Raw genomic sequence first — 22,553 nt, forward strand, 5'->3', positions numbered from 1 at the left:
GCCCCAGGACCTGGGCCTGCAGGGCCGCAGACATCTCCCGAGCTGGCCCCAGCTCCTCTGGTATCACTGGTGTCAGGGAGAAAAGCCTGCACCAGGTGGGTGCACACCCGTCCAGGTGCACAGAGGACCTGTGCTGGTGACTGGGCTGCTGTAATTTGTGGAGCCATCCATGAGGCAAAAGCCAACAGAGATGTTTGCTCAGAGCTAAATGCCAGTCCCTCCAAGACCCAGGGGAGGCTGAACTGCCGCCCTCGAGGTCCTGCCTGCACCGTCTCCCTGCCCCGGGCTCTCTAGGGGGCAGGAGCCAAGCAGAAAGGAGCTTCAGGAATAAGGACACCTCACTGACTGCTCTTGCCCAACCCCTACCTTGCCCGGGGTGTCAGAGGGGACAGCTCAGGTATCCCTCCACAGGCCTCATGGCCTTCAGGCTCAGGGGCAGAGGGGAGAGGAGTCCCCGAGGCCCCCACAATCACACAGCCGTGAGGCCAGAGCTCCACGGAGGCCCAGGGATGATCTCAGAGCCATTCCCAGGCCTGGGCCTCACCCTAGAGCTCCGGGAGGGAGGCCAAGGCTGGGAGAAAGGGCAGGACCACAGGGGCTGCCAAGTGTCCTTGAGCCTGGGTCAGGAGAGGGCCTATCCTCCAAGGTCCCCTGGGGAAAGTGGAGCCTGCCTCAGAGGGCACAGCATCACCTCCTCAACCCCAAGCCTGGCTGCCTTTCTGATGGAGGAGCCAGGTGGGCTCTGGGAGGCCTAGAACCTTCTCACCCCTCCCAGCCCCAAAGGGTGCAGTTACTGCATTACAGCCCCCAAGGGACCCCTGGCCGCAACCTCTCCGAGTCACACTGACCGGCAGCCTCCCAGGGGCCGAAGACCCCCACCCCATGGAGCATGGCAGACAGCCCTGGCAGGCCCAGGTGCAGACACGCAGGGAGAGATGGCCCCACTGCCGTGGTCCCCTACAGCCACCGCTGGGGTGCACTCCCTGTTTGGCAGCCACTGTCTGGTCCCCTGCACCTGGCCACACACATGTGGGGAAGAAATCATAACACAGGGTGTTGACTGCGGCCTCTCCCTGCCATGTGACAGCTCCTGAGGTCCCTGCGGCACTCTCCTCAACGCATCCTGACCTCACTATATTTGCACCCCAAACCCTGGCACCCAGGCCCCACGCGGCACTCCCTGTCCTCAGCACAGCGGTACCCCTGTCCCTGGACCTTCAGCCCGTCAACATTCACCCCGTCCTCAGCACAGCAGCACCCCTGTCTCACGAAACCAAGCCCCCCACCCTGCACCCTGTTCTCAGCAAAGCAGCACCCCTGCCCCGACACCCATTCCCCCACCCTGACCCCTGAAAACGAGCCCCCGGCCCTGCACTCTGTTCTCAGCAAAGCAGCACCCCTGCCCCGACACCCATTCCCCCACCCTGACCCCTGAAAACGAGCCCCCGGCCCCGCACCCGCTGTCCTCAGCACAGCAGCACCCCTGCCCTGAATCCCAGCCCCGCCACCCTGAACCCCATCCTCAGCACAGCACCATCCATGCCTTTTGATGCCCGGGCCACCCGCCCTGCCCCACCCCTGTCCTCAGCACAGCAGCACCCCTGTCCTCTGACACCCAGTCCCAAAACCTGCACCTGTAAGTGTTGGCCCTGAGCCTCCCATGGCCCTGAAGACCGCATCTTCAGGTGCTCTGTCTGCAGCAGCACGTAACTCCCAGGCTGCCCTGTAGGTTGAGGCCCACGGCAGCCTCACCAAGGGCTCCACCCCAGAAACGACAGGCTTTTAGATATTTAAAGACCAGAGTGGCAAAAATGCAGGAGAGCAAAGTAACCTTGCCTAAGAGACCGCTCCACTCCAACAGCAGAGCTGGAGAAGGAATGAGGGAGGTAGAGCGCAGAAGGGAACTCAGGACTGGGCCATCTGCTGCAGAAACAGCAGGCCCAAGACAGTGGCGACTTCTGGGCTCCCCGGCCCTCTGCTCATGCTTGCTCAGAAAGGGCTGTCCTGTTTACTTCGGGAGGCGGCTTTGGCGGGAGGAGCAGCCACACTGGGACCTCCGGCTGTGGCTGGGTTCTGGGCACCAAGCCCGCTGCCAGGCCGGCGCCTGCTCCTGCAGACCTGCCATGCCAATGCTCTCCAAGCTGAGGCCGGGTGGCCTGCGACGCTCAGCCCGCTGCCCATCACAAGAAAAGCGCTTATCAGGGTGCTGTGTGCACGGGGCCACCTTCGCGCTGGCTGGTGCGGGCACCCTCAGCCGGCGGGACTTTCACCTTTGCCGAGCAGCGGCAGCAGCACCGGATGTCTCCTTCGCCCCTGCGCACCGGGGTCGCTGCAGAAAGGACGGTGGTTCTGACCGGCGGCTCTGCGGGGCGGGGTGCGGCGCTCAGCCCGGTCGCCCCATGCCTGTCCAGGGCTTGGTGGACCCGAGGGACACTGTGGGCATGGCACCTCTGGGCAGGGACTCCTGGGCAATCTAAGCTGCTGTACGCCCTGCTCTGGTCTCTGCCCGCCAGGCGAGCGCTGTGCGCGAGGAGCAGACAGGGGCAGCACGCAGGCGGCATGTAGGAGAGGAGCGCGGACTGTGCAAGGGCAGGAGCGGGGCGGGGGCCAGGCAGGGGCAGGGGCAGGGGCAGGGGCAGGGGCGGGGAGGGGGCCAGGCAGGGTATAGGAGCGGGTTGCCACATGAGCGGGGCGCGGGTAAGAGCAAAGCCGGCCGGCAGAGGTAGGAGCAGGGCGCGGGCGGGAGCAGGGCGTGGTGCTGGGAAGGCCACCAGTAACCTGGGTCCGCTCACCTTTGAACGCACAGCCCCTCCTTTCACCAGATGCACCTGCCTGCAGTCCCTGTGCTTTGCCCTTTTTGCTGCACAAAGACAGCAGGGAAGCCGTGCAGGATGCAAGATCTGGGACTGCTGGGGTTGCGACCCGAGGACTCTGAGAACACCACCCTCCCCGCCAACCGCCCATCCCTACCCCAGCTCCAGGCTCCCCCCACCAGAGCGCATCCCCAGCCATTTCTCCTGAAGCAGAGGCTCGGTGGAGCTCAGCCTCTGTGGGGCTAGAAGCGAGAGGAAGGGAAGATATGGGCAGGGAAGGGGGCAGGAGAGCCTTTGTCAGCATCCAGGGCAGTGCAGAGGGTGGGGGTCCTGGAGGCCAGGCCTGGGCAAAATGTAACCAGGTTTGGAAAGACAAGAATTAGGGAGGCGGGAGGCAGAGGCGTTGGTCAACAAGCACCAGGTGGCTGAGGCAGTCCAGAGGGGTGAGGGGCAGGCCTGTCAATGTCAGGCCCCGAGCTGGTAAGTTTCAACTCCCTACTGTTCTCTGGGAGGTTTCCGGAGAAACCAACTCCAGTGAGACAAATGTAACTTTCTTTAAGACTGGGAGGATCAATTTCTACATTTATTCAAAGAAGCAGTAAACATCTACAGGAGAATTTGGCTACTTTCCACCTCATGGGGGGAGTGGGGGGGGCCCTTCCCTCCTCTACACAGGAAAGCACGGGGTGTGGGACTAGGAGAGCCAGCATGGAGCCCCAGAGAATCCAGTTTTCCCCCGAAGAAATGATGCCCAGGGGCATCACATTCACCTCTAACAAGGGGAAGCCATGGACCTGTCAGGGGGGTCCTGGGGTGAGGTAGGAGGTGGGTTCTGGGCTTCTGTGGGGAAGTCCCTGTTCTTTCCACATCCCCCAGCTGCCTCTTGAGGTCTGGCCTGCACCCAGCCACAGACAGATGGAGGAAGGGAAGCCCATGGGGCCATGGGGTGGGAGGGCCCAGGAAGCTGGGCCTGGGGTGCCCCAGGGCCAGCCCCTCCTCTTTCTCCTGCATCCTGGCTGAGCTCAGGGCTGAATCCGTGATCTGCACATCACTGCAGATCTGAAAAAGTGAAGTCACCCTGGCAGGCAGGAGGAGGAGTTGCCAAGACGGGCTGGCTCGGACTTGGCCAACCACTATGTCCAGAGCCGGTCTGCTGAGGGGTAGGTGGTGTGGGCAGCCAGCCCACGAGAGGTACCCTAAACCACTGGACCCTCTGCTGCCTGCCACCCACCCCCCCCCCCCAGGCTTTACAGAGCTGGAGTTGTCTCCCTTGGGTGCATACAAGCCCCGTTTCTGTTGCTAGCAGCTACACAGTCTTCACACACAGGCCTATGCCCAGGGAAGGGACATTGTAGGTAGGGAGGGGCTGAGGGGGACTTTTGGCAACAAACAAGCTCCTGTGACTGTCCCCTAGGAGAATGAAGAGGGAAGGGGGTGGGCCTGAATAGCACCCCCCCACCCCCACCTCCCAGGAACCTCTCTGGCCACATCTTGGCTGCTGCACAGACTGGATGCCTGGCTCAGCTCTGTGACCACCTCAGGGCCCATCTGAGCCTGCACTCCTGCCTGGCATCCCAGGCACTTTTCCCTTCTCCCCATCCCCACCCTTGGAGGGCTTGAGTGGACACCTGACACCAGGGGGAGATATGGTCTTCTCCTGGGGAAAAGGTCTGGGGAGCCTCACGTGGGTGCACCCCTGTACACTTGCATACGTGCACACATGCATACACCTGTGTTCACATGTGTGGACACACATGCACACGGATGCACACCTTCCTCCACATGCACACCCAGGGACCTGACCAGAGGATCACCCAGTAGAGAACAGAGGTGAAGCCTGGGGCCTGATGGCCTCAGCAACTATAGGGAGAGGAGACAGCCCTGCCTGGGTGTGGGCTCAGGATCCAAAATATCAGGCAGCAAAAAGGAGCTCCTCGCCCGCACAAGGGAAATGGGGCCACCCCAAGGTCCCACAAGGAGAGGTGGAGGCAGAGTGGGTTGCAAGGCAGGCCCCTGGCCCTGGCTTCTCTCAGTTCCTCGGGTGAGGAGGGCCTGCAGGGGGCTCTGCCTCCCTTTCTTGACTTCCCTTAAGTCGACTCTCTCTGACCCTCAGTTTCCCCAGCTGGAAACATCTCCATCTCAGAAGGAGGGGTTGTAAGAATTAAAGAGGAGAGAAACACGAAGGGTGGCTCAACAGTCAGCAGGTTTATTTCAAACCTGGGAGGGACTTCTGTCCAAGTTAAGTCAGAAACCACACTCGCCTACATGCTAAAAGTTTTTAAGGATTCAGGGTGGGAGAGTTTATCAGAGGCTTGCACTGCTCCTATGTCTCTTTGTTGTGCTTATCTGGGAGGGAGAGTTGTGTGTCCATTCCCATACATCTTGCTTCAGCCACAGGCATACCTCCCCTCTCCCGAGTCTGCTTTAGCTTCCCTATCTTAGTGCATCTGAAGGGAAAGGACTGTGATTATTAAGGTCCACTGGTTTACTGGGGCCCATTGTATGAGGGTGAAGTTTGGCAGTTACTTGAGAGACTTTCCCCCCTCCCCCGACCTCCCTCTGTGCCCGAGCTGTCTTATCTTTGTTTTACTGCCTGCTCTTTCTGGCTGCTGCTTGTAGTTAGAAGTTAAGTGATTTCCTTGAAATGCATGGAGCTAGAAAGGGAGCTGGAACTTAAAGTGGCGGTGTTTGTCTGAGATGACGGTGCTTCTGCTCTGTCACCCCTGCCTTTTGATGCCCAGGAACCCCACCATGCACCACCTCTGTCCTCTGCACTGCAGCAACTCTGCCCCTGACACTCAACACCACACCCTGCACCTCATCCTCAGTGCAGCAGCACCCCTGGCCCTGACACCCAGCCCCAAAACTTACACCCATAAGTGTTGTCCCTGACCTCCCATGGCCCCAAAGCCACATCTTCAGGTGCCCTCCCAGACAGCGGCACAGAACTCCCAGGCTGCAGGCTGGGTCTCAGCCCACTGCAGCCCCTCCAAGGGAGCCACCCCAGAAACCACAGGCTTTTAGGTTTTTAAAGACCAGGTGGCAAAAACTCAGGAGAGCAAAGCAACCTTGCCAAAGAGAGCCTCTGCACTCCTCTGCCAGCCAAAGCGGCAGAGCTGGAGGAGGAATGAGGAAGGTAGAGCTCAAAAAGGAAACCAGGTATCACCACACTGTCTTCCACAATGGTTGAACTAATTTACACTCCTAGCAACAGTGTAAAAGCGTTCCTATTTCTCCACATCCTCAAGGATCTAGAAATAGAAATACAATTTGACCCAGTAATCCCATTACTGGGTATATACCCAAAGGATTATCAATCATTCTACTATAAAGACACAAGCACACATATGTTTATTGCGGCACTGTTCCACAATAGCAAAGACTTGGAACCAACCCAAATGTCCATCAATGATAAACTGGATAAAGAAAACGTGGCACATATACACCATGGAATACTATGCAACCATAAAAAAGAATGAGTTCCTGTCCTTTGCAGGGACATGGATGAAGCTGGGAAACATCATTCTCAGCAAACTAACACAAGAACAGAAAACCAAACACCACATGTTCTCACTCATAAGTGGGAGTTGAACAATGAGAACACTTGGACACAGGGAGGGGAACATCACACACTGGGGCCTGTCGGGGGCGGGGGGGAGGGATAGCATTAGGAGAAATACCTAATGTTGATGACGGGTTGATGGGTGCAGCAAACCACCATGGCCCATGTATACCTGTTAACCAACCTGCACATTCTGCACATGTACCCCAGAACTTAAAGCATAATAAAATAAAATTTTAAAAAAGGAAACCAGGACTGCACCATCTCCTTCAAAAACAGCAGACCCGTGCCACTCGTGGCTTCCTGGGCTCCCCGCCCCTTCGCCCACACCTGCCCCGAAAGAGCTGTCCTGTTTGCTTCAGGACACCGGCTTTGGCGCTTGGGACAACCACGCTGGGAACTCCCACTGCGCTAGGTTCTGGGCACCAGCCCCGCTGCCCGCGGGCGCCTGCTCCTGTCAGAGACCTGCCCGCCGCCCGCCACCAGTGCGCTCCCAGCCGAGGCCAGGTGGCCGGTCACACGCAGCCCGCTGCCCAGCGCAAGCAGAAAGGTGCTTCTCAAAGCCTCGGCTCCGCCGCTTGGCACTCTGGGCCACCTTTGCACTGGCCGATGCGGGCGCCTGCAGCCAGCAAGACTTACTTTTGTGAGCAGCCTCGGCGCACCGGATGTCGTCTTTGCCATCCCTAGTGGGCGCTGGGGCCGCGTCTGGAGAGACGGTGGCTCTGGCCGGCGGGGTGCGGCGTTAAGCCCGACCGCCCCATGCCTGCCCGGGTGAGGCCGACGTGGGCGTGGCACCTCGGGGCAGGGACTCCAGAGCACTCACCGGCTGCGCGCCCTGCTCTGTCACTGTTGGGCCTGGCGGGTGCCGGCTGCTGGGGAGGAGCCGGAAGGGGCAGCGCAAGGCCGCGGGTGGGAGTGGGCACGGGCCGGGTTTAGCTAGGAGCGGCGCACCGTAGGAGCGGGGGCAGGTACAGAACGCGGGCAGGAGCAGGACGCGGAGGGGAGCGGGGCGCGGGCTGGCAGAGGTCAGAACAGGACGAGGTAGCAGCGGGGCGCCACTAGGCAGGGATAGGAGCGTGGGGCGGTAGCTGCCAGACAGGCGGGTGCTGGAAAGGCCACCAGTATCCTGGGTCAGCGCACCTCTGCAAGCACAGCCGCTCCTTTCAAACAGGTGCGCCCTTTCCACTGCACAGCGGGCAAGGAAACAAGGTGGGGATGCAAGATCTGGTACTGCTGGGGTTGCTGGGGTTGCGACCCAGAAGACTCAGAACAACGCCCTCTCCCCAACCCCCCATCCCTACCCCAGCTTCAGGCTCCCCCGCAGCGCACCCCCAGCCATTTCTCAGAGGCAGAGGCACAGTGTAGCTCGGCCTCTGCATGGCCAAAGGTGGGAGGAAGGGAGGAGCTGGTTAGGGAGGGGGAAGGAGAGCCTTCGTCAGCATCCAGGGCAGTGCAGAGGGTGGGGGTCCTGGAGGCCTGGCCAAGAAGAAATGTATCCAGTTGTGGAAAAACAAGAGTTAGAGAGCAGGGAGGCAGAGGCGGTGGTCAACAGACACCAGGTGGCTGAGGCACTCCGGAGGGCTGAGGGAGGGGTGAGGGGCAGGCCTCTCACTATCAGGCCCAGAGCTCTAGCTCGTAAGTTTCAGCTCCCTACTGTTCTCTGGGAGGTTTCCCAAGAAAACTCCATTGAGACAAATAACTTTCTTTAAGGCTGGGATGATCAATTTCTATGTTTATTCAAAGCAGCAGCAAACTTTTATATGGGAGAATTTGGCCATTTTCAGCCTCATGGGGGGAGTGTGGAGGGGGTGGCCTTCCCCCTTCTACACAGGGGAAGTGGGATGTGGGACTGGCAGCCTAGGAGAGCCAGCAGCAGAGAAGAACTGGAGCCCCAAAGAATCCAATTTTCCCCCAAATAAATGATGCCCAGGATCACATTCACCTCTAATAACGGGAAGCCACTGGACCTGTGCTGGGGGGTCCTGGGGTGAGCCTACGACCCGGGGCTTACACCCAGCGCCTAGGACCCGGGGCTTACACCCACAGCCTAGGACCCGGGGCTTACACCCAGAGCCTAGGACACAAAGCTTATACCCAGAGCCTAGGATATGGAGCTTATACCCAAAGACTAAATCACAAGGCTTATACCCAGAGCCGAGGACACAAGGCTTATGTCCAGACTTTAGGACCCGGGTCTTATACACTAAGCCTAGGACATTGGGCTTGTACTCAGAGCCTAGGACATGGGGCTTATACCCAGAGCCTAGGAAACACAAGTCTTATACCCAGAAAAAACGTGGGGTTTATACCCAGAGCCTAGGACCCGGGGCTTATACACTACTTATACTCTACTTTTAGTAGAGACGGAGTTTCACCATGTTGGCCAGGCTGGTCTCAAACTCCTGACCTCAGGTGATCCACCCGCCTCAGCCTCCCAAAATGCTGGGATTACAGGCATGAGCCATTGTACCCAGCCATACAGTACAGAACCAAGTTTAAAAATAAAATATTTATTTGAATAACAAGCTTACATTGGAGGTGCGATGTTGGCAATGCAGATTTTGAACACGGATCACAAAAAGCATGCATAAAATCCTACTGGCCCAGAGAACAAACCACTGCTCAGAATTAGGCTAAATAGCTGCTGCTTTTAAGAAAATAAAAGGCCTGAAATCAATATACAACATTTTTTAAAATGTATTGGCCAGGCAGGTGCCTGTAATTCCAGCACTTTGGGAGGCCAAGATAGGAGGATCACCTGAGGTCAGGAGTTCAAGACCAGCCTGGCCAACATGGTGAAACTCCGTCTCTACTAAAAATAAAAAATTAGCTGGGTGTGGTGACACACGCCTGTAGTCCTGGCTACCTGGGAGGCTGAGGCAGAAAAATTGCTTGAACCTGGGAGGAGGAGATGGCAGTGAGCCATGATCATGCTATTGCACTCCAGCCTGGGCAACGGGTAAGACTCCATCTCAGGAAAAAAAAAAAAAGGTATTAAACACTACCATATACAGAACAATCTTTGTTATTGACTATATTTAAAAATTATTTGCATAGTTATTACATATTGCAAAAGAGCATAATACATGAACTTTCTTTTGGAAGGCAATTCCTTTTTACATACAATAAGAAACATCTAATTTCAGCTGGGCGCGGTGGCTGATGCCTATAATTCCAGCATTTTGTGGGGCCAAGATAGGCACATCATCTGAGGTCAGGAGTAGGAGAGCAGCCTGCCGAATATGGCAAAAACCTGTCTCTACTAAAAATACAAAAATTAGCCAGGCATGGTGGCGGGCACCTGTAGTCCCAGCTCCTTAGGGAGGCTGAGGCAGGAGAATCGCTTGAACCCGGGAGGCAGAGGTTGCAGTGAGCTGAGATTCTGCCACTGCACTCTGGCCTGGGCAACAAGAGCAAAACTTGGCCTAAAAAAAAAAAAAAAAACCTAATTACATCACATTGCAAATATCTTGTTTATCCTGTCAATAAACAGTTAATAGTATTACTGTAAATATCAGGAAGGCTACAAAAAGATAAGATTCCTTTTGGTCTTCACAGTGTTTTTTATGCAGTGAAGCACTTACTGTATTGAACAGAATGCAGTACTAGAAAATGTCCTGGGTGTGAGATGCTCTTGAGTGCCAAAACTAGGCTTTTCTTTTCTTTTTTTTTTTTTGAGATGGAGTCTCACTCTCTCACCAGGCTGGGGTGCAGTGGCGCAATCTTGGCTCACTGCAACCTCTGCCCCCCGGGTTCAAGTGATTCTGCTGCCCCAACCTCCCAAGTCACTGGGACTACAGGCACCCGCCACCATACCCGGCTAATTTTTTTGTATTTTTAGTAGAGACGGGGTTTCACCATGTTGGCCAGGATGGTCTCGATCTCTTGACCTCGTGATCCACCCACTGGGGCTCCCAAAGTGCTGGGATTATAGGCTTGAGCCACCGAGCCCGGTCCAAGACCAGGCTTTTCAAATCAAAGACAAAAGAATCATGCAACCCTCTTACAACTGGGATACCATCCTGTGCCACTTGCCAATACTGTCTTTCCAGAAAACCATTCAAGACACTAAAAAAAGATCAGACTTATATGATAAACATACATAGAATGAAAAGACACCAACTGCTATTTGACACTACTATTGGTAATGTCTGTCATATGTGAAAGTACTTTTTATTTTATTATTTGAGACTGAGTTTCGCTCTTGTTGCCCAGGCTGGAGTGCAATGGCACGATCTCAGTTCACCGCAACCTCCGCCTCCCGGGTTCAAACGATTCTCCTACCTCAGCCTCCGGAGTAGCTGGGATTATAGGCATGTGCCACCACACCTGGCTACTTTTCTGTATTTTTAGTAGAGATGGAGTTTCACTATGTTGGTCAGCCTGGTCTCAAAATCAGAACCTCCGGTGATCTGCCTGCCTCGGCCTCCCATAGTGCTGGGATTACAGGCATGAGCCACTGTGCCTGCCTGTGAAAGCACTTTTAAAAAGAGAGCACGTCTGCTGCCTGGTCACATTCTGTACCTGTTCCCAAACCCCGAAGCCAGTGATGTCAGTGGCTGCATGGGCATTGAACGTGTACATGATTCCTGCAGCTTTCCTGTTGACCTGGACCATGTTCATCAATGTTTTTCGATACATTAATTCTACATCTTCTTGGATGACCACTAGTTTTATTTCATTTTTCAGAAATATCCAGCCATTGGTGCACAGCCACTTGTGCCCCCAGGGGATCTTGTCAACTCCAGTATGTCCCCCCAGCACTGTGTTATCTGGCATAATAAATGTAGTTGGGCTGTAGTTGTAGTGACTCCTCCCAAAACAACCCAGGAGTTTAATACTGTTTGGCCACCGGTTACAGACACTGCTGCTCCTTCCGCTGTGGCTTTAAAAGCCTATCTAATCGGCTGGGTGTGGTGGTGGCTCAGACCTATAATCCCAGCACTTTGGGAGTCCGAGGTGGGTGGATCACCTGAGGTCAGGAGTTTGAGACCAGCATGGCCAACATGGTGAAACCCCATCTCTACTAAAAATACAGCTGGGCGTGGTGGCGCATGACTAATCCCAGCTACTCGGGAGGCTGAGGTAGGAGAATTGCTTGGGTGGCAGAGTAAGACTCCGTCTCAAAAAAAGTTATCTAATCAGGGACGTCACCTTTCCCTGCCAGTCATTTTGTTACCAAGGAAAGAAAACATATTCAAATCAATTTTTAGTTCAGAAAATGTTTTACTGTATCTTTTAACTTTTTTATTGTTCTGCATTTTTTACGTTAAAAACACCTACCATATATATTCTTTTCTGTTTTGTTTCCTTTTTTTTTCAAGAAATGTTTTTGTTACTTTCCTTTTTGATTTTTTCACTGACCATTACCATTATTTATATACCATGTACCTAGAGTTTCCAACGTTTCTCGTTATTGGCTTTTAATTTTATGCCATTTTGGTCTGAGAAGATACTTGCTATGATTTTCATTTTTTAAATGCTTTTTTGAGATTTGTTTTGTGGCCTAAAATGTGGTCTATCCTGGAGAACGTTTTGTGAGCTGATGAGAAGAATGCACGTTCTGCAGTTGGTGGGTGAAATGTTCTGTAATTACCTGTGAGGTCCCTTTGACTTCTCTTGGAGTCAGTCTGGTCTTTGTTACTTTTCTGCCTAGAGGGTGTGTCTGTTGCTGAAAGTGGGTGTTGGAGTCCCCAGCTATTATTGTCTGTCTCTGTCTGTTGCTCGAATAACTCTTACTTTAATAACTGGGGCTCCTGTGTCAGGGTGTTTACATTGACAACTGTCCTACCTTCTTGCTGAATTGATCCCTTTATCATTTTATAATGACCTTTATTTTCTATTTTTGTGCTTTTTTTACTTAAAGCCTACTTTGTGTGACAAGCATAGCTGCACATACTCACTTTTGGTAACACCTTTCATTTCTTATCTTCATTGAATCTCACTTCTTCACATTTACCAAAATGTCTACTTTTGAGCCATGGCAATTCTTTGAATCTTCAGATCCACCACATGCTGATCAAGCCTTCCTTTTTGTCTGTACTCTGAGGAATCCCAAACAGGCATTTTTGCAAGAAAGTCTAGGAGGGAAACATAAATCTATGTGTCAGAAGAATTAACATAGAAAATAGTGTGTCCTGGTTACCAAAAGTTCTCATTGTAAAGTGTTATGCACAAGACTATGAAATTTCATGTGCCATAAATAAAATTGTCTTGATTTGTCTAAAACTACGTTTTGTCTAAAACTACTTCTAAAAATTACATGTTACTCTAATAAATGTATTTTTGGCTGGGTGCGGTGGCTCACGCCTGTAATCCCAGCACTTTGGGAGGCCGAGGCAGGTGGATCACGAGGTCAGGAGATCGAGACCATCCTGGCTAACACGGTGAAACCCTGCCTCTACTAAAAATACAAAAAAAAATTAGCCAGGCTTGGTGGCAGGTGCCTGTAGTCCCAGCTACTCAGGAGGCTGATTCAGGAGAATGGCGTGGACCTGGGAGGTGGAGGTTGCAGTGAGCCGAGACTGCGCCACTGCACTCTAGCCTGGGCGACAGAGCAAGACTCTGTCTCAAAAAAAACAACAACAACAACAAAAAAAAAACAAATTTTTTTCCAACTATATTCTTTCTTTTTTTCAAGATTATTTTGCCTATATTGGGTTCGTTGTATTTCTACTGGGTCCACTTGTCTACAAAAAAGTCTTTTGACAGGGATTGTGTGGAATCTATAGATTAATTTGGGAAACACTGACATATTAACGTTAAGTCTTTCAATCCATGCATGCAAAATGTCTTTCTTAGGTCTTCTTTAGTTTCTTTGAAAAATGTTTTCTAGGCTGGGCGCGGTGGCTCACGCCTATAATCCCAGCACTTTGGGAGGCCGAGGCGGGCAGATCACGAGGTCAGCAGTTCAAGACCAGCCTGGCCAACATGGTGAAACCCCGTCTCCACTAAAAATACAAAAATTAGCTGGGCATGGTGGTGTGCACCTGTAATCTCATCTACTGGGGAGGCTGAGGCAGGAGAATGACTTGAACCCAGGAAGCAGAGGTTGCAGTGAGCCGAGATCATGTCACTGCACTCCAGCCTGGGTGACAAGCAAGACTTCATCTCAAAAAAAAAAAAAAAAAAAAAAAGAAAGAAAAATGTTTTCTAGTTTTCAGTGCACAAGTTTTACACTTCTTTTGTTAAATTTATTCCTAAGCATTTTATTATTTTTGATGCTATTGTAAATGGAATTTGTGTTAATCTATTCTTGCATTACTATAAATAAATACCTGAGACTGAGTAATTTACAAAGACAAGAGGTTTAATTGGCTCATGGTTCTGCAGTCTGTACAAGCAGCATAGCAGCTTCTGCTTCTGGGAAGTCCTCAGGAAGCTTCCAATCATGGCAGAAGGCAAAGGAGAAGTGAGGTATCTCACATGGTGAAAGCAGAAGGAAGAGGGGGTGGGGGTGGGGGTGCCATATACTTTTGTTTGTTTGAGACGGAGTCTCACTCTGTCACACACTGGCTGGAATTTAGTGGCATGATCTTGGCTCACTGCAACCTCCGCCTGCCAGGTTCAAGTGATTCTCCCACCACAGCCTCCCGAGTAGATGAGATTATAAGCACATGCCACCATGCTCGGCTAATTTTTGTATTTTTAGTAGAGACAGGGTTTCACCATGTTGGCCAGGCTGGTTTTGAACTCCAGACCTCAAGTGATCCACCCACCTCAGCCTCCCAGAGTGCTGGGATTACAAATGTGAGCCACTGCACCCAGTCCATATAATTTTTTTTTTTTTTTTTTGAGATGGAGTCTTGCTCTGTCACCCAGGCTGGAGTGCGGTGGTGTGATCTTGGCTCACTGCACCCTCCACCTCCCGGGTTCAAGCAACTCTCATGCCTCAGCCTCCCAACTAGCTGTGACTACAGGTGAGCGCCACCAGGTCCAGCTGATTTTTTGTATTTTAGTAGAGATGGGGTTTCACTGTGTTGCCCAGGCTGGTCTCGAACTCCTGAGCTCAGAAAATCCACCTGCCTCAGCCTCCCAAAGTGCTTACAGGCATGAGCTACTGCACCTGGCTGGGGCCTATATACTTTTAAACAACCAGATCTCATGAGATCTCACTCACTATCATGAGAACAGTACCAAGGGTATGGTGCTAAACCATTCATGAGAAACTGCCTCCATGATCCAATCACCTCCCACCATGCCCTACCTCAAACTGAGGATTACAATTTGACAGTTCCCAATGTCATGTCCTTTCCACATTCCATGCCTTCCCAATAGTCCCCTAAAGTCTTAACTCATTCCAGCATTAACTCAAAAGTCCAAAGTCCAAAGTCTCATCTGAGACAAGGCTAGTTCCTTCCACCTATAGGTCTGTAAAATCAAAAACAAGTTAGTTACTTCCAAGATACAATTGGGACGGTGCCAGGCAGAGTCCCCCAATCCTCAGAGAGCTGGAGTAGGGATTTGGAACAAGATCTAAGAACCCCCAGGTACCAGGGGACCCAGATCCTAGGACTGCTGAAGTACAGAAGAGGGCCAGAGTGGTTGCTGCCCAATGACAACCACTGACTCCTCCAGCATCTCAGGCTATCCCCCGTAAGAAGCATCCCAGACTGTGCATTTCCAACCCTGCTGAAAAGCAGGACAAGGAGAAAGGGCTGACTCTGCCTCAGCTGCAGATGAGGCTGTGCAGTCTGCAGACAATTGTGGGTTCATTACTGACAGTAGAAATGGCACTGGAAATTGTCGGGATCAGAGCAAAGGGGCTTCTGAGTGAATTAGGAACACCAGCACTGACAGCAAAACCACCCAGCTAAATAAACAGTAGGATATACGTAATTCCAGCAAGGTCACAAAACATAAGATCAATACACAAAAATCTATTATTTTTCTATATACCAGCAATGAAAAATTCAAAAATGAAATTTAAAAAATAATTCCATTCATAATAGTATCAATACAATAAAATGCTTAGGGATAAATTTTACAAAAAATGCACTTCTTTGATACAATAAAACTTTTATACACTAAAACTGGTGCTGAGAGAAATTAAAGAAGATTTAAATAAATGAGGGGACATCCATATTTATGGATTGGAAAACTCAATCTTGTTAAGATGACAATTCTCCCCAAATTGATCTATAGCTTCAATGCAATCCTTTCAAAATCCCACCTGCCTTTTTTGCAGGAATTAACAAGCTGATCCTAAAATTGATATGAAAAAATACAAATAACCTAGAATAGCCAAAACAATTTTGAAAAAGAACAAAGTTGGAGGACTTACAGTTCCTAATTTCAAAACATATTATAAATCTACAAAAATAAGGACAGGCTGGGCACGATGGCTCATGCTTGTAGTATCAGCTACTTGGGAGGTTGAGGTGGGAGGATCACTTGAGCCCAGGACTTCAAGGCTGTAGTGAGCTATGTTCACACCACCGTACTCCAGCCTAGGCAACAGAGCAAGACTGTCTAGAAAAAGAAAAAAAAAATCAGGAGAGTGTACTGGCATAGGGATTGACATATAGATCAATTAAACAGAATTGAGAGCTCAAAAATAAACTCAACATTTATGGCCAACTGATTTTCAACAAAGCTGCCAGAAAAATTCAAACTGGAAAGAATATTATTTTCAACAAATGGTGTGGGACAATATTCACATGCAAAAAGATAAATTTAGGTACTCCACACTAGTCATTAAAAATAGCTCAAAAACTGAGATGTGAGGAGCACCTCTGCCCGGCCGCCCCATCTGGGAAGTGAGGAGCGTCTCTGCCCAGCCGCCCCATCTGGGAATTGAGGAGCGCCTCTGCCCGGCCGCCCATCATCTGGGAAGTGAGGAGCACCTCTACCCGGCCACCCCATCTAGGAAGTGAGGAGTGCCTCTGCCCGGCCGCCACCCCGTCTGGGAAGTGGGGAATGCCTCTGCCCGGCCACCCCGTCTGGGAAGTGAGGAGCGCCCCTGCCCGGCCACCCCGTCTGGGAAGTGAGGAGTGCCTCTGCCCGGCCTCCCCATCTAGGAGTGAGGAGCGCCTCTGCCCGGCCGCCCCATCTGGGAGGGGTACCCAACAGCCCCGAAGAGACAGCGACCATCGAGAACAGGCCATGATGATGATGGTGGTTTTGTCAAAAAGAAAGGGGGAAATGTGGGGAAAAGAAAGATCAGATTGTTACTGTGTCTGTGTAAAAAGAAGTAAACATAGGAGACTCCATTTTGTTCTGTACTAAGAAAAATTCTTCTGCCTTGGGATGCTGTTAATCTATAACCTTACCCTGAACCCCATGCTCTCTGAAACATGTGCTGTGTCAACTCAGGGTTAAACGGATTAAGGGTGGTGCAAGATGTGCTTTGTTAAACAGATGCTTGAAGGCAGCATGCTCGTTAAGTGTCCTCACCACTCCCTAATCTCAAGTACCCACTCCCTAATCTCAAGTACCCAGGGACACAAACACTGCGGAAGGCCGCAGGGACCTCTGCCTGGGAAAACCAGAGCCCTTTGTTCACGTGTTTATCTGCTGACCTTCTCTCCACTATTATCCTATGATCCTGCCACATCCCCCTCTCCGAGAAACACCCAAGAATTATCAATAAATAAAAAAATAGCTCAAAAAGAGTCACAGATCTACATATGAGAACTAAAATGACAGGCAGGGGGCAGTGGCTCACGCCTGTAATCCCAGCACTTTGGGAGGCTGAGGTGGGCAGATCACAAGGTCAGGACTCCAAGACCAGCCTGGCCAATGTGGTAAAACCCCATCTCTACTAAAAATACAAAAATTAGCCAGACACAGTGGCGTGCGCCTATAGTCCCAGGTACTTGGGAGGCTGAGGCATAAGTATTGCTTGAACCCGGGAGGCGGAGATTGCAGTTAGCTGAGCTCATGCCACTGTACTCCAGCCTGGGCAACCAAGTGAGACTCCATTCCAAAAAAATAAAAAACCTAAAATTACAAAATGTTTAGAAGAAAATAATCCTGTGACCCTGGATTATGTGGAGTCCTAATTAGGGAAAAGGAATCAGGCTGGTGGGATTAAGGGAAAGCAACAAGAAAAAGCAGATAAGCTGTAAGTTTTCCTTTCTTCATGGTCCAGGACACACAGCCCTCCTGAGCAAATAACTCACAATCTTCCTGCACCCAGCTATCACCAGACCCTCAGCTGATAGAAAAATGCAATTTAGTTCACTGCAACGTTGGTGTTATCAGTATACACAAAGCCCTCTTCAGTACACAGCGCAAGCGCCATCCTATAAAATCCCCAGCAAGCCTTTGTTTCCTTGCAGTTACCTCCACACCTGCTAACTTGCCCATTGCTTCCTTGCAACATATTTTCCTACTTTCTCTAATAAATCAGCCTTTCTTAACCTACAACTGTCTTGGTAAATTCTCTGAACCATCACGCCACCAGCCCCAGATAGTCACCACTCACCCATGACATTTTGGTGGCCCATATAAGGACTCTCTCTCCTTACAGGGAATCCTCTCCATTCTCTTTCCCAACTTGTGATCCTTGGTGGCCAACATCTGAGCACAGACAACTAAAGGTCTCTGGCCAGACGTACACTCCAGTGGGACTGACAGGTGTCCATGTGGAAGCATTTGACCCACCACCAGGTTCAGGTGAAGGACCTAAATTTACTTTCACTTTTCAGTCTCCCAGCAGCTGGCTTCTAGTATCCGACAATTGATGGCAACTGGCCAGGGCCACTCTCTGGTGTTGTCTGAAGGCCAAAGGGTGAATAGGGCTGAGTGCCCTGCCCAACAGGAAGGAAAGCTCTCTCCTATCTTTTCTGGTCAAAAGTCCCTAAACCCTATGTGTGACACAACTGACAGCAGAAGCTCGTTCAGAGCAAATTCACACGCATTTTGGGTGACTCGTACCCTCTCTTTCTCACTCTGAATTATCCATCTTGTTCAGGACTTTGCTAAATCAGGTGATCCAGACAGCCTCAGAACAATGAGTCTTCCCTTATCCGCCCACTCTTCTGACTGGCACCAGGCTGAGTTCTTCCTTTACCCTTTTTCCTCATACCTGGGCTGATCACCCAGCGTGAGTACCTGGACTGGCCACCGATTGCAAAGCCCCTGAGCAGCCAAGAGGTCTTTTCTAACGGTGGGAGGCCCCTTTAGAAAGTGTACCCTGAGTCCCTCAGCAGACATAAGTGGAGCCCTTTTCATCTTGGCAGGATATCCAGAGAGAATGCGCGGTTCAAATAGCCCCAAGCAGCATGTTTTCCAGTCCCATCATGGGATAAACCCCATCTATTCCTTTAGCCTCACCTCTAGGCTGCATTCTAAAACACTGGAGAAATTTAACCTTTAGACTCTCAAGAAGAAACGTCTAATTTTCTTGTGTAATACAGCATGGCCCCTGTGCAGAAAATCCTCAAATTAGCCTCCTCAGTCTTTTATAGCCAAAAGCAGAATAAGGAGGACAGGGCTAAAAAGAAAGAAAACCACAGGGACAAAAGGCAGGCTCAGCTCTTGGCTGCTTTACAAGCCCCCAGCCCCCTCCAGGTTTCCCTAAGAACACTCCTCCAAATAACCGTCATTGGTACAGAAGGCTAGGCCACTAATAGGCAAACTGCCCTAACGGGATAAATGGGAAAAAAACCCACATGGCTTACCCCAACCCATAAGCTCGGCCGCTGGAAAAGGGACTGCACTGAGGACCGAAGGGCCCCTGGAACAGAATCCTGACCCCTGATGGCCTTAAGCTGAAGGGGCTCTCTGCTCCCGCTGGAGACAGCTCACTTTAACTGGTGGCTTGTGGAGGTAGGAGGAATTCATCCCATACTGTGTAGGTCTGGGGTGCTAAGGCTCTCCCTGATAGGAAATGAGCGAGACGGGTAGGGATGCTGCCCTGCACTGTCCAGTGGCTGCAGGCTCAAAAGCCATCCTGTAAAGCTTAACCTTTTCCTCTATTCCTTTCTTTTCTTTTTCTGTTCAATCCAGGAGTCTAACCTTAAATGGGAAAAAACAGTTTGTAACATCCTAGCCCGATTTTATTGTTCTCTTTAAAACTCCAGCTGCTTACATATTATGCTGTTTTTGTGCACATTTTAAACTAATGGGCAAATTACAAAAAAAAAAATTCAGAGCTCAAATATTTAACTTGCACTACAGAGTTAAACAGTCTTCTAAAGCTCTCGATTTTCCTCTCTTTTTCTTCCTGCTTTAGAACTGCTGTTACTAAGCTGCTGCTGCTGAGATAAGACTCATTATTTACGGTCTAACTAGAATGTAAACACTGGAAACTCTTTTAAAGTTAAGAAAAAAAAAGGTTAAAGAAGTTTTGTTAAACCAAACAACCTAGAATTTTTTAACCTCCCTTAAAGTTGATGGAAATAAATCCAGCACCTCTTTTAAATCTGTTTTGTTTTGTTTTGAGACAGAGTCTCTCTCTGTCACCCAGGCTGGAGTGCAGTGGCGCCATCTCAGCTCACTGCAACCTCCACCTCCTGGGTTCAAGCGATTCTCCTGCCTCAGCCTCCTGAGTAGCTGTGATTACAGGCATGTGCCACCAAGCCCGGCTAATTTTTGTATTTTTAGTAGAGACGGGATTTCACCATGTCGGCCAGGCTGGTCTCAAACTCCTGGCTGCAAGTGCTCCATCAGCGTCAGCCTCCCAAAGTGCTGGAATTACAGGCATGAGCCACCGTGCTGGGCTAACTCTTCTTCTTAAAGCGAACTCTTCGCATTCAGTTCTACCACAGGCTCTCAGTAATTCTCCAACTGCCTGTTAAGCAGCTTCACCCTCTTGATATTAATGCTTTTATAAGGGAGATAGTACACGATTGCTATTTGCAGAGGAACCTCCAAAACTATCACCCAGATGAAACTTCTTTATATTTGTCCTAGTGATGTTATTTACCCCCACACCACAACTTCAATGCGCTGAAGTACTAGTATTTAACTGTTTTTCTCATACTCTTTACAGCCCCTCTTCTTTCCCGCCTTCCTAAGTTTACCATATATTGTCATTTTCCTTAAATATGATTCTGTTTTTACTCTATCATAGCTAGCTACTGCCTCAATGGCTGCACCCAAGCACCCACTCTACCCAGTAATATCTCAAGTTGCTAACGTAACACACAATACTGACTGCTGAATATGCCCACACAAGCAGGCACTTGAGGATGACATTACACTCCTTCCTAGCTGTTGCACTATCTATAGAAGAAATTGTTAACATACAAGCCCAATAGTCTGGATTCGACTACACCACTTACACACACACCAAAAACGCAGGTTTAAGAGGGGGACCTAGGCCAATGGATGCCTCATGGCAATCATCCACCATGACAAAGTGGATCGGGAAGGCACCAGAGATGGCCTGTAAGGCAAACCTCTGCATTAGAAACTCCAAGGGGTTCGGCCCTTTCCTAGGGGCTTTAACACAAGTGCATTGCAATTCTGCCCTCAACTATAATCAGGTACACCAGGAACAGGTGCCATATGACGACTCTGATCAGCTCACTGTGGACCCCCACAGGCTTTCTCTATTGCGGGGAAACAACAAAGTTAATGCCTGCAAGATTGATGATGATGACTTTATGCCTATAAACAATTCAGCAACTGGGATGGAATATATAGGAATGGGGTCAAGACTAGACAACTCCTCATCCTCACTAATACATCTACATCTTTTTCTCAATTTTCCCTTATCCCATTAATATTTAGAAATCTTTATCTGTCAGACCCCACTTCTCCCACCTGTAATAATGCTCATAGGAGTTCATTTGTACCATTCATTGTTAATGCAATACCTCATTTTGTGTCTTCTAGAATACAACAATTTCAAACCAAAATGTTACTGCAGCAATGGTATCAGCCATTAAGGGTACTCCATTAACTCTCCTTTAAACACAGCAGGACAAAATTTTAGGCTGCTAAATAAATGCTGTTCCCCCATAGTCCCACAGTCACCCTGCCCAATTCAAGTCCCAACTCCGGGGTTTAGGCCCATATAACCTCCTAACAGGCCAGTAATCCTAGGTAGGGCCAACTCTATGCCCCTGGTCAGCAGGAAGCAGTTGGAAGATGAGACCTTCACCCACACGACAAAGATTTGTCATTATTGCTCTGTCAGCAAGAAAATGTAGAGTCTTAATTAGGGAAAAGGAGTCAGGCTGGTGGGACTAAGGGAAAGCAAAAAGAGAAGGCAGATAAGCTGTAAGTTTGCCTTTCTTCATGGTGCAGGACACGTAGCCCTCTTGGGCAAATAACTCAGTCTTCCTGCACCTATCACCAGACCCTCGGCTGACAGAAAACTGCAGGTTAGCTCACTGAAACCTTGGTGTTATCAATACTGCACAAAGACCCCTTCAGCACACAGCACAAGCATCACCCTATAAAATCCCCAGCAAGCCTTTGTCTCCTTGTAGTTAGCTTCTCTCTTGCAAACTTGCCTGTTGCTTCCTTGCAATGTATCTTCCTACTTTCTGATACATCTGCCTTTCTTTACCTTCAACTGTCTTGGTAAACTCTTTTTACCACCACACCCCCAGCCCCAGATAGTCACTGCTCACCCATGACAGATTAGACAGAGTCCTTCAAAAGCCTAATGCATAAAGAAAAATCTGATAAATTCAACTGCAGAAACATTTTAAAAATTTTTGCTCTTAAGAAGACATCACTTAGAAAATAAAAAGAAAAATCACAGACTAGAAAAAATATTTGCAAATCATATACCTGATCAAGGACTTGTATCTAGAATATATAAAGGCCTCTCATAACGCAATGATAAGTGCACAAACAATTCAATTAAAATATGGGTAAAATATTTGAACAAACATTTCACCGAGGAAGATATACAAACTGTTAACGAGCACACGAGTAGATGCTTGACATCATTAGTCATTAGTGAAATGCAAATTAAAGCCATAATAAGCTACCACTAGAATAGCTATAATTAGGTAAGACGTTGGTAAATTACAGAACCACCTGTTTCTGTATAATAAAGTTTTATTGCAATACAGCCCTCCCATTTATTTATAATGTATGGTCTATGCCTGCTTTTACACTATCATGGCAGAATTGAGTAGCTGCTACAGAGACCACAGTGGTCTGCAAATTCTAAAATATTTACTATCTGACCTTTCACAGAAAAAGTGACAAGTATTGGTGAGGTTGTGGTAGGTAAATCATACCTCAACACGCTGATGGTGTATCCAAAT

The sequence above is a fragment of the Gorilla gorilla genome, chromosome 4, assembly GCF_029281585.2.
Source record: "Gorilla gorilla gorilla isolate KB3781 chromosome 4, NHGRI_mGorGor1-v2.1_pri, whole genome shotgun sequence".
Classification (NCBI taxonomy): Eukaryota; Metazoa; Chordata; class Mammalia; order Primates; family Hominidae; genus Gorilla; species Gorilla gorilla.